General features: G+C 44.3%; 1 pseudogene; it reads left to right on the top strand.

The window, feature by feature from the left end:
- Positions 1-11,805, top strand: part of LOC143389830 (uncharacterized) — a 192,430-nt pseudogene extending 180,625 nt beyond the window's left edge.
- Positions 11,806-12,148: the final 343 nt, after the last annotated feature.

Raw genomic sequence — 12,148 nt, 5'->3', positions numbered from 1 at the left:
ATTTCCCAGGTCATGATCACTAACTGCTCCTGTCCTGCTCTTTTCTGCACCTCTCTCTAGGTACTTACTGCTTTGCTTTATGTAAAGTTTTGAGGGAAGCCCAGCTTGTTTCTGTATTAGCACTATCCAATGTGACCTTCAGTGACAATAGAAAAGTTCTAGAACTGCACTCTGACATGATAGCCCAGAGCCATGTTAAATATTTGAATGTGATTAGTCAAATGAGGAACTGAGTTTTCAGTTGCATTAATTTTTCATTCTAGTTAATTTTAAATTTAAGCACACATCTAGTTCATTTTAAATTCAAGCATACTTTTTAAAAATCAGGGTATGAAGGGGGTTTATGCTTCTCCCTGAGAAGCTGATATTTGAGCAGAAAAAGTTAGCAGAGGCAAGGTAGTAAGCCATGTAGATGTATAGAGACTCCAGAGACAGGGAATATAGCACATGCAAAGGCCCTGAGGTAGGAGCATGCCAGTCATTATTGAGGATCAGGGAAGAGACCAGGATAGCTGAAGCAGAATAAATGAAGGGCATAGTGATAAGACACAAAGGACATCCAGTCAGATTGATTTTGTTTGACTATTCTGTGAAAAACTGGAAAATATATCATCCTATTGTTGTATAACAGGTCATGGGAACTCTTCACCAGCTCACTAGACTGCATATGGGAAAGTGCATAGGTCATGTGTCTTCCATCTTCCAAGAGAAAAGCTGACAGAGGCCCTGGTCTGGCTGACCAAGGTCTCCTGAGCTAGCTTACAACAACAAATACCACACATCAGCACAAGAATCCTCACCCAGATCAGGTTTTGTCAGCTCTCCCCTAATTGCCTTTGAGTTCTAAAATTAGCCTCTGGTTCTCACCACATTCCAGCCTGGGCTGAGAGAACTGGAAAGGATGGATACTGTCAGGCTTCACAGCAGAGCTGGAGAGGACAGGATCCTTGGCTTGGAATATGGCCCTGCCATCATATACCTCTTTGCTTTCTGGGGAGACATGGTCTCTTTTAAAGGTTTAGTTTCCTAATTGAAGCATCAATTACATGCTTCCTAAGCCTTTTCCCCACTTTAATATTTTTTTAATTGGTTGTTCAAAACATTACAAAGATCTTGACATATCATATTTCATACATTAGATTCAAGTGGATTATTAACTCCCATTTTTACCCCAAATACAGATTGCAGTATTTACACATCCACATTTTTACAAAATGCCCTATTAGTAACTGTTGTATTCTGCTACCTTTCCTATCCTCTACTATCCCCCCTCCCCTCCCCTCCCCTCCCCTCCCATCTTCTCTCTCTACCCCATCTACTGTAATTCATTTCCCTCCTTGTTTATTTTCCCCTTCCCCTCACAACCTCTAATATGTAATTTTGTATAACATTGAGGGTCTCCTTCCATTTCCATGCAATTTCCCTTTTCTCTCCCTTTCCCTCCCACCTCATGTCTCTGTTTAATGTTAATCTTTTCTTCCTGCTATTCCTCCCTGCTCTGTTCTTAGTTGCTCTCATTATATCAAAGAAGACATTTGGTATTTATTTTTTAGGGATTGGCTAGCTTCACTAAGCATAATCTGCTCTAGTGCCATCCATTTCCCTGCAAATTCCATGATTTTGTCATTTTTTAGTGCAGAGTAATACTCCATTGTGTATAAATGCCACATTTTTTTTATCCATTCATCTATTGAAGGGCATCTAGGTTATTCCACAGTCTAGCTATTGTGAATTGTGCTGCTATGAACATTGTTGTAACAGTGTCCCTATAGCATGCTCTTTTAAGGTCTTCAGGGAATAGTCCAAGAAAGGGAATAGCTGGGTCAAATGGTGGTTCCATTTCCAGCTTTCCAAGGAATCTCCATACTGCTTTTCAAATTGGCCCCACCAATTTGCAGTCCCACCAGCAGTGTACAAGAGTACCCTTTTCCCCACAACCTCTCCAGCACTTGTTGTTGTTTGACTTCATAATGGCTGCAATCTTACTGGAGTGAGATGGTATCTTAGGGTGGTTTTGATTTGCATTTCTCTTCTTATGTGATTTTAAGATCGCCCTTTGTTTATGCAGAAGCTATACTCTTCCTTGTTTGGTGGTAGTCAGATTCAGAGTCCCAGAAGTGTGTCTCTGTGACTTATTCTCCAAGGTAAGACAGAATTATTCTTGACATAGACCAAAGATTTTGGGATGTGAAATTTTTTTTACCACTGGGGTCTGTCAGGTTCTTGGTATTCCTTTATGAACAATTTATTCCATCAGAATAGGATGTTGTTTTTCATATGGACCAATGAAGTTGGGAAATTTGAGTCCAAGCTTCATTAGTTCATAGGTGGACTTATCAGTGGCCCCTGTTGCTTGCCATCTGTAAAGCAGAAAGCAGATTGGGAATAGGTGAGGTGGCTACTTCTATGTCCTCATGTTTGGGTTCGAGGGACCATCTTAGAGCATTCGAGGTGTAACTGAATCCTATAAACTGAGGGGGCTCCTAAACAACAGGCATTCTCACAGTTCTGGAGGTGGGGAAGTCCAAGGTCAAGGCTTCAGTGGGTTTGGTGTTTTTGAGGGTCAATTTCCTGGTTCATAAATGGCCATTTTCTTGCTGTGTCCTCACATGGGGAAGGAGACCTTATAAGGAAGGTCTCTAATTGCATTTATCAGGGTTTTATCTGCATGACCTAGTCACCTCTCAGGTACTCTCCCTCCTTGTATCAAATTGCCTTGGGTATTAGGCTTCAACATAGGAAGTCCTTCCTTCCTTTCTTCCTTCCTTCCTTCCTTTCTTCGTTTCTTCCTTCCTTCCTTCCTTCCTTCCTTCCTTCCTTCCTTCCTTCCAGGTATTAAACCCAGGTCCTTGCATGTGCTAGGCAAGCACTCTACCACTAAGCCATACAGCCCTTTGCAAAATTCAATTTTGAGACAGGGTTTTTACCGAGTTGCCCATGCTGGTCTCAAACTTATGATCCTGCCCCAGTCTCTTGAGTAGTTGGGATTATAGATGTGTGCCACTGAGCCTGGCTTAAGAAATGAATTTTGGGCTTTGACTCTCTAGCAGGGACCTTGGGCTGCTGTTCACAAAGGGCATGGGGAGCTCAGCAGCCCTGTGATGGGCATGGGGAGGGCTATTGCTGTCAAGCCTTGTCTGCCCATGTCTTGACTGGCAGAGAGGGGAGGGAAGGGACATGTTCATACCCAGCTCTTGTCTGGTATCTTGGGATACAAGTGAGGCCTCTCCTTTCCCTGTCCCTAAGAGCTTTTCCTGAGGTAGGTGTGCAACCTTAGAATCCTAACTTCTACTGAGCATTCTCTATCCTCTGAATGCTTATGTCCCCAAATTCATCAGTTGCAATCCTAACCTGCAGCATGATGTCACTAAGAGGTGGGATCTCTGGGAAGTGATTAGGTTGTGAGGGCAGAGCTCTTGTGAGGGGGATAGTGCTCCTTGCCCTTTCTACCACACGGCTAGAACATATGTCTCTGAGAAGAAGATGGGCCCTTATCAGACACTGAATCTGCTGCCCCCTTGGACAGTCCAGTTTCCAGAACCATGAGCGATAAATTTCTGTTGTTGATAATCCACCTAGCTTGTATGTTGTTGTAACAATCGAATGGACAAAGATAAGGATCAAGATGACAGATTACTCTATGAATAAACATTTCTACATTGGTCTTTACAAAGTATCAGATTTTGTATTATTGATTTTTTTCTATTGTTTACCCATTTTCTGTGTCATTGATTTCTTTTTTCTCCTTCCTTATTTCCTGGGATCAAATCCAGGGTCTTGTTCATGCTAAGCAAATGTCTACCATTGAGCTATACCTTCAGCTCTGTTTCATTGATTTCTGCTCTTATTTTGGGATTTAGTTGACTTTCTTTTAATCCTTTCTTAGAGGGAAAGCTTAGATCATTTATTTGAGGCCTTTGAATATTTTCTTATGAACTATTTAGTATAAACTTCCCTCTAAACCAATTGTTTTTGCTTTGCCCCAGTAATTTTAATATGCTGTTTTTTTCTTTTACTTTAGAATATTTTATAACTTTCTAGAAAGTTGGTGCTTCCTTCTTTGAATTATGAGCTTTTAAAAAGTGAGTTGTTTTGTTCTATATTTCTGAATATGGTGCTATTAGGTATATGATTCTGTTGCTAATTTCTAGCTTAATTCCAATATTGTCAGAGAATATACTTCATATAATTTGAATTTTTTCATTGGCTGTGTTCTGTTTTCTGGAACAGAATGTGTTTTCCATTTATTAATATTCCATGTGCTGTTGAAACAAATGTGTATTTTGCTCTGGTAGGGAAGATGGATCCTTTGTCACGTCAAGTTGGTTGACAGTGTTGTTGAAGTCTTCTATATGCTTACTGATTTTTTGTTTATTTACTTCATCAGTTACTCAGAGTGACTCTTTAGAATCTTCATCTCTATCTAGAGGCAAGCATGCTACCACTGATGTGGCTAAGTGGTGAAACAATCAATTTTGAAATTTTTCATTTTCTCTTCAGTTCTATCAGTGAATGCTGCTGTATATATTGTCTTTTTAATAGTAGTAAGATAAACTCACAATATGGATGGCTTGGTCAAAAGGTAGATATACTTGAACTTTTCAGAGAAATTACCAAATTGTTTACCTGATAGATTCAACCATTTTGCACTGACATCAGAGTTGTATGAGAGCCTGTTTTCCATAGTCTTACAATAGTTTTGTTTAGGTAAAAAATGATATCTTATTGTAGTTTTGATTGTTTCATTGCTTTTATAAGTGAGTTTGAACATCTTTCATATGTTCAAAATTCATATTAATTTAAATTGTCTTTTTTTTGGGGGGGTGGGTGGTACTGGGTATTGAACCCATTGGGGGCACTCAACCACTGAGCCATATTCCTAACCCTTGTATTTTATTTAGTGACAGGATCTCATTGAATTGCCAGTGCCTTGCTTTTGTTCTCCCTGTGCCCAGATGAGCCCCTGATACTGCCTTCGTCAGCGATAGGGTGGGAAAAAGTGAGGATCCTGAGGATTAACGCTGGTGTCTTGTGTCTGGAGCTGTGCTAGGTGCTGTGTGAGCTGGGGAGACCAGCTCACCATGCAGAGTCATGCCTTTCAGGTGTCTGCCCTTCAGGTGTCCTTCCCTGGACTCCAACTAGGGTTGCAACCTAGTTAAATAACCCCTATGTTTCTCATTTCATGGGAAGGACAGAAGCAGACCCAGGAGGTCTGTCACCCACCCAGACGTCATGGCATTAGTGGTATCAAGTTGACCCTAATATACAGTGTCCTATAAGACCTGGGATGAACTGTGCCCTTTCCTACCTGGGGCAGATCCAGAACTTGGGTCAAGTGTTCACCCAAGGGTGATTTTTGTGGTCTGGTGTTTTATAATGTGAAAAAGAAAATGCCTCCCTCTGTTCCAGAGTCCCGCTTTTCTTAAGAAGGAACAGCACAGAGGGGCTTGTGAGCCAGTGGAAGAATGAGTGGGCGTGGCCATATGTCTGGGTTTGGATTTTCCAGCCTCTGTTGCAGTCCCTTTATGTCTCTCTGAAGGACATAGTGCTGGTCCAGGTCTTTAGGGCACAGGGCGTGACATCACTGGCATGTTCTAAAGAGCCCTCTGGATGTCTGTGGTGGAGAACAATTGAAGGAGGTGAGATGGAAGCAGGAAAGTCTCTGCAGAGATGAGACCTTGGCCCTGGTAGAGGAAAGTGGTTTAAAATGGGTAGGGCTTGGGAAAAAATGGCCATGGGGGTTTAACAAGAGAGGATACAGAGAGATGAGTGCTGTCCCAGAAGCTGTCCAAGCTATTAACCAGAAGGGGCCCCCTGGTTAGCTTGGTGGGAGTAGGTGTCTCTGGCAAAATATGCAGTAGTAATTACAGCCTCTGGCTAATTGTATTGTCTGGGATCTGGGCTTTACTCATTTGTTGATTAGCAGAACTGGAGAGCAATCTTTAATTACCTCCTCTCTGTTCTTCCCTCCCTTTGGGAGGTGGGCAGGGTGGCTGTGGGGAGCCATGGCTATCATTAATGTTGGGTATTCCCTGAAGGATGGGTCTGGAACACATACCCCAGGACTGCTACCCTGTCAGAGCTGAGCCCAGCACTTTCTCTCCAGGGGAAGCAAGTTGGCAAACTGCTTTCCTTGCAGGGAGAGAGGGAGGGTGGCCCTTACCTGTCACCTGGTGGGTGTCTAGATCCTGTGCTGAAGCTGTGTGAACTGGGTCAGACTGACTCTTCCAGGTCCTTTGTGACCCACACATTCTTACACCTGGAAGTGGGTCTTTAAGGAAAGGGGACTGCAAGGTGTGGATGAGGGAGACCATGGTAAGTTCCAGACTAGCTCACTCTGTGTTGTGTGGTCTTTTCTGTTTTTGTTGCTTGATATTTAGTCAATATGCATATGGTGCCTATCAGGACTAGGAGTAAAATGGGTTTGTAGCCAAATCAGATGGATGAAGACTGTGAGTGGGCACCTGGGGGAAAACTCTGAACAAGAGCCCCAGCTTTGGTCCTGTCCATAGGAGCAGTTGTGGCAAGTCAGGAAACCCCTCTGACCTAGGGGCCTCTAGTGACTGTTCTCTTCCAACTCTTAACAAGAGTCTCTGATAATTTTTCAAGCATATGAAAAACTATTAGAATATTCTGCATCAAGTTAATGTGCCTAATTACAGATTCTGATCTTGTTATTAAAGCTTCTAACCAAGATGGTCCCCACCATTGTTTTGTGCCACTCTACATCATTAGCAGAATTCTTTAAAACAGCTCTGAGGGGACAGGGCCAAGCTCAAGTGAGTGACTGCTAGAGCCTGGTGTGCTGCTGTTGGTGAGAGGGCTGGTTCCCAGGCTCTTCCCTTTGGGTGAATGGGAAGCCTCCAAGATTAAGGGATGTGGCAGCAGACATGGAATCTGTCCCCAGTTCCTGTGTGCCTGTCCCAGTGTTCTCCTGCAGGATCCTAAGATGTGAGGCTTTGTAATCACAAAACAGTGGGCCAAACAGAGCAGAGAGCAGCTCCCTCCTAGAAGATGTGGGCAAAGGAGGTGAAATCATCAGCATGAATCAGATACCTGTGGTCACACCCTGGCCCCTGGGCTGTTCTTGATCCTGGTGGGCAGAGCAGGTCTGACTTGGTGGAGCTAAGTGGACATCTAGTGGCCATCTGGGGAACCTCAGGCCTCTGCATCTTTTCTAAGCATCATTGGGGTTCAAATTGTCAGGACCACAGGTGACTGGTCTAGGCAAGGGCTGTCTCCTCTACACAGGGGACAGCAAAGCTACCGTCATCTTCCACACCTTCCCTGATACTTAATTAATGCAGCTAACATTTGCACCTCTGATAAATGCCAGACTGTATTGGAATATAGATAGCAAGTTTGAAGGACAAATTTCCTGTCCTTAAGCTTAGTTTTTAATGAAGAGAGAAAGATGGTAAAAGAAAAATGGCAAAAATAGCAAGTGGTCAAGGATTATGAGAAAATACCAGGCATGGGTGAAGAGGTAAGTAGGCACAGTAGGTAGACAAAGTACTTTAGGGGCTCTGAGTGGCTACCTGGGAAGGAGCCCCAAATATAAGGGGTCTCAGTGAGTTCTAAGACACTGAGGGGACCAGGGTGGCTAGAGTGAAGTGAGAGAGGAGCAGTAGAGGTGGCATGGGACAGGCAGAAGGGAGCTGGTGGTGTCAGCTGTGAAAAGTTTGGGTGAGATTTGAAATAGGTAATGGTTGGCTTTCCTTAGAAAGTTTTAGCTTTGTCCACTTCTCCAAGTGGTTGCTGGCAGGACCATGGTTTATGGGAACTCTGGGCAGGAGGGGAGTGGGTGCAGATGAGTTTGGAGGTGGCAAGAGGTGGGGGAGATTTGAAAATGCACTGGGGAGGTAACAGCAAGACTCACCTGATGGTTGGACTTTAGGTGTGGGATAGGTCAAGAATGGGCTCTTGAATTTCTGTTCTCCTTACCTGGGAAGAGGGTGGCACTGAACACAGAGAAGGTGGTGGTTGGAGGGTGAGATGTTTAGGGGCAAGAATTGAGATGTGTGCATTTTCAGTTTGAGAAGCATGTGTGTCTGTAGCTAAAGGGAAGGGTTGTTAAAAAAAATAGAACTTTTAGAGAACTGGCCTAGGAGATAGGAGGAGAGTTTAGATGGAGGGAGAGTTCAGAGGAAGAGCCCAAGTGACTCCAGTAGGCATGCGGAGGAGGAGCAGAAAAGGAAGCTGAGAAGAAATTGCTGGAGAGGAAGCAGGAAAACCAGGAGATGGAGGCTGAAGAAGTCAGTTTACAGAGGGAGGGGGACTTACCTATCTATGAGGAAATATGGAGCCACGGATGATCTCAGCAAGGGTTTTATGAGCAAAATAGGAGGCACAAAAATGAAACTGGCTTAAGAAGGCAACTTTGAGCAGATTTCATAAAGGGCAATAATTCATGGAGGTTGAGGAGGAGGACATAAATGGGAATCAAGGAAGAGGTTGGGTGGGGGGCATGAATGGGGTTCACCCCAGCTATAGTGACCCAGGTGAATGGGGGTGGGCCTTGCACAGAGAAGCTGCTGTTCCAGGTGAGTGTCGGGCTTCGTGCTGGTGAGATGAGGTATTCTTGTCTAAATCTGTGTGCTCAGCTGAGTCACCAGCTGACGCTTTGAGTGATGGTAAGGTCATTGCATTGTGTCCCAGGCCAGTCCTTGAGAAGCCCTTGCAGGCCTCAGGTTTAGCTGTCTCATTCTCACGAATGGGGAGCAGCTCCTGGAGGTCCATCCTAGGGGCCCCTGAATAGGACTGACCCAGGCTTTGCACAGATCATCCCTGTCCCCCACCTGCCTCCTCTCTCCTAGGAGTACAGACTGCATGAATGTATTATCTCAATTTTCTAACTTGTAGCCAGAATGAGGGCTTTTGACACATGGCTCTGTTACACAACGGGGTTGGGGGGAGGCTACCCCAGGAAGGAGGTGGAGCTTGGAGCTCCTCTCAGGGATACCATGATGGTAAAACAGGTGAGGACCCTTGTGGTTTATGTCATGGGGAAATTCCAGAAACTGCCCTAAATCATTCCCTTTCTGTGTGGCTTGTGACAACTCATAGGTAAAATGGAAGTGTGATGTTCAAGTTGTAAAAGTTGTGTTTCTTTCCATTCTGGTTTTTATTGACATTTCTTCAGTTATGTCATCAGTTCAAAACTTTGCATTCCTCTTCTGGGATGTTAGTGCAGACGCTGGAGGGAACAGACAGCCTCAGATAGAATCCATCCCTTCCCTTCTTGCTCTAGATAACTTTGGTCTAATTCTTGAACCTCCCTTACTTAGTGATTTCATCAGTAAAGTGCATATATATACCCTCAAATTGACAAAGTTTGTATGTATCTATAACACCCAGATGGGTACCTGGCTCAGCATACACTCAACAGATGTGTGTTTAAGCCAGGATTTGAATGTCTATTGTGTGCCAGGCATTGTCTTGGGCTCTTTGGATTCAACAGGGAACTGAGCTCCTGCTTTTCTCCTGAGGTCTGCATTCTAGTAGGTACCAATGCTGAGCCCCACTCCCCTGCTCACTGTCTCATAGGGGCATAAGTGCTTAGAGATGAAAGCAGGTTAAGGGTGGAGACTGGGGATTGTTATCTCCAGGGAGGTCCCTGGTGACAATTGAGGAGGGACTTGAGCCATGTTGGTGTCCTAGGTGATGAGAAAGCTCTGGGCCACATCCTTTCTGCGTGTACTCCAGGATATTGAGGCAGGCTAGTGGCTAAGACAGATATCTGAGCACCACCATCCAGCATCTCTCCTCCTTTTGCAGGGTTTAACTCCCTCGTGGGTGGTATGATGGGCTTCTCCATTCTTCTGAGTGCGGAGGTGTTCAAGCACAATGCGGCAGTCTGGTACCTGGATGGCAGCATAGGCGTGCTGATCGGCCTCACCATATTTGCCTACGGGGTCAAGTATGTTTTTTCTTTTATATTTGTTTTCCTGGTGGCCAGGAGGAGAGCCACTCTTGCCACCTGCTTCCCTAGCCAGAAAATGATAGATAAGGCTTCTCCTGATCCTGAACTGTCAAGTGGTTGGAAAAGCCCCTACCAGGGATCAGTTCTCCTAGGGGTTGGCACAGGAGGCAAAGATCGCAACAAGAGCATTAAAGTGTTTAAAACCACAAAGGGTCTCCTTTGCTTTTGTCTGATGTCTTTATGGTCCTTCATGACTTGGAAGTAGAGACTTTCTTTCTCTATAATGCTGATCTTCAGGATGCCCAGGCTAGCATCTTGGGGTGGCTTCCTTACCCATGCAGCCTCCTGCTCTAAATGAGTTGGGAGAGGGCAGGTAGCACCATTGGGCCAGAGGCTGGGCTGTAGATTTAGAGAACCCTTTGTTAAAAGGGATGGTCAGTGCATGCTGAGGAAAAACCCACATGGAGGGCACTCACTGAAGAAGTGGCACACTGGCATGGCCAACTCTGGATCCAGCATTTGTTTCTGAAAGGCACTGTGTTTTAAATGTTAAAACCCTTACCAGCTCCCACTAGGACCTCTATACTCAAAACCAGGAGCAGTTACAAGTGTTGGTGAGGAGCGGGAGGATGGGAACATGAATGGTGAGCCTGCTTTGAAGAGTAATTTGGTAGTTCTTCAAAATGTTAAACATAGAGCTATCACTCGACCCCGAAATTCTGCTCCTTGGGTTGTGCTCTGGAAGACTGAAGCCAAATCCATGCCAGAACTTGTACCCAAAAGTTCATGGCAGTGTTTTTTATTATGGGCACAAGTAGAAACCACCCATTACCTGAAGAATACAGGGGGCTATTATTTATACCTAAAAGGGAATGGAGAACTGGTACACAGTATGACTTAGATGAACTTTAAACATTATACCAAAAGAAAGAAGCCAGATAAAGGTGGCCATATACTATATGATGATTTCTTTGGATTTGCCTACTCTGGATATTTCAGCCCAAAGTGGAGTATTGGTTGCTAATGGGGTGAAGGACTGCTAGTGGGAATGGGTTTCTTTTTGGGATAAAAACATTCTGGAATTAAGATAATGGACATGATTACACGAATTCATGGATATATTAGAAACCACTGACTGGACACCTATGGTACATGAATGACCTCAGAAAATGAGTCTCTTCTGTGCTTCCCCAAATTGCAGTGGGCCCGGTGTTGCGGTGACGGTGTCTGTCTTCCTCTTTGCAGGCTTCTCATCAACATGGTGCCAAGGGTGAGGCAGATGTGTCACTATGAGATGTTTGAGTGAAGGTGGCCCTGGCAACCAGGGAGGGCTGCTCCACATGAAGACCTTCAGGATGACGACAAGTTTCCACATAGGCAGACTGTGCCAATATTTAACTGAACATCAGTTTCTTTTTTTGGAAAGTCTTCTTTCATACAGTTTGTCATCACAGGACAAGGTCTGCCCAGTGGGTGCATCTGCCCTGTACCCTCACTCCGCTGCCCCCCATCACACACTTAGGACAATGCCTGCAGGAGGGGACACACTTCCCCATCTCAAGCTGGAACTGACATTTTCTGTTTTCTGGAGTAAAACAGTTCTTGGGGTAGGAAAAGATCTCTGCTTGGCAGAAAGCCCAACTGTGGTGCTCTAAGCCTGAAACAGATAGCAAGCAGGTCCCTCTCCTCTGGACTGTGTGTGGCCCCAGCCACCTCCTAGTTCTAAGGATTCTTCTCTCCTGGTAGGTTTTAATGGAAGACTGGGCCCTTTAGTCCCTCATCCCCTTACGTAACCAGAACCATCAGTGTATCACTAATTTCTCTCAGTGTGTTTTATTAGTTTCATACTGTTTTACTAATCCTAAATCTAAACAGATTTGTTCTAAAGAAGACCATTCTATTTTTTAAAGTACTTAGTGACATATGTATGAGCTTTCCATGGACGAGGTAAATAAGCACATGACCCTTTCTCATACACTCAGAACCTGCACATCCATGTAAAACAGGATCCATTTTTGAGAGATGTGAAACTAGTTTATTTGTAATAAATAATTATATAATCTATCCGTATATGCATATATCTATATGCTGTGTCAAGTGGTAATGATACATTACAGACTGTGAGAGATGGTTTACTCCTCTGTAAGGAACAAGATGTTCTCCGTTTATGTAACATTAGGTATAGATTCTGTAGACTCCATTCCTTTTACCCTGCAGTGTTCTGTA

The sequence above is a fragment of the Callospermophilus lateralis genome, unplaced genomic scaffold (assembly GCF_048772815.1).
Source record: "Callospermophilus lateralis isolate mCalLat2 unplaced genomic scaffold, mCalLat2.hap1 Scaffold_66, whole genome shotgun sequence".
Classification (NCBI taxonomy): domain Eukaryota; kingdom Metazoa; phylum Chordata; class Mammalia; order Rodentia; family Sciuridae; genus Callospermophilus; species Callospermophilus lateralis.
The sequence above is the reverse complement of the archived record's forward strand: the minus strand, read 5'-3'. Positions and strand labels throughout refer to the sequence as shown.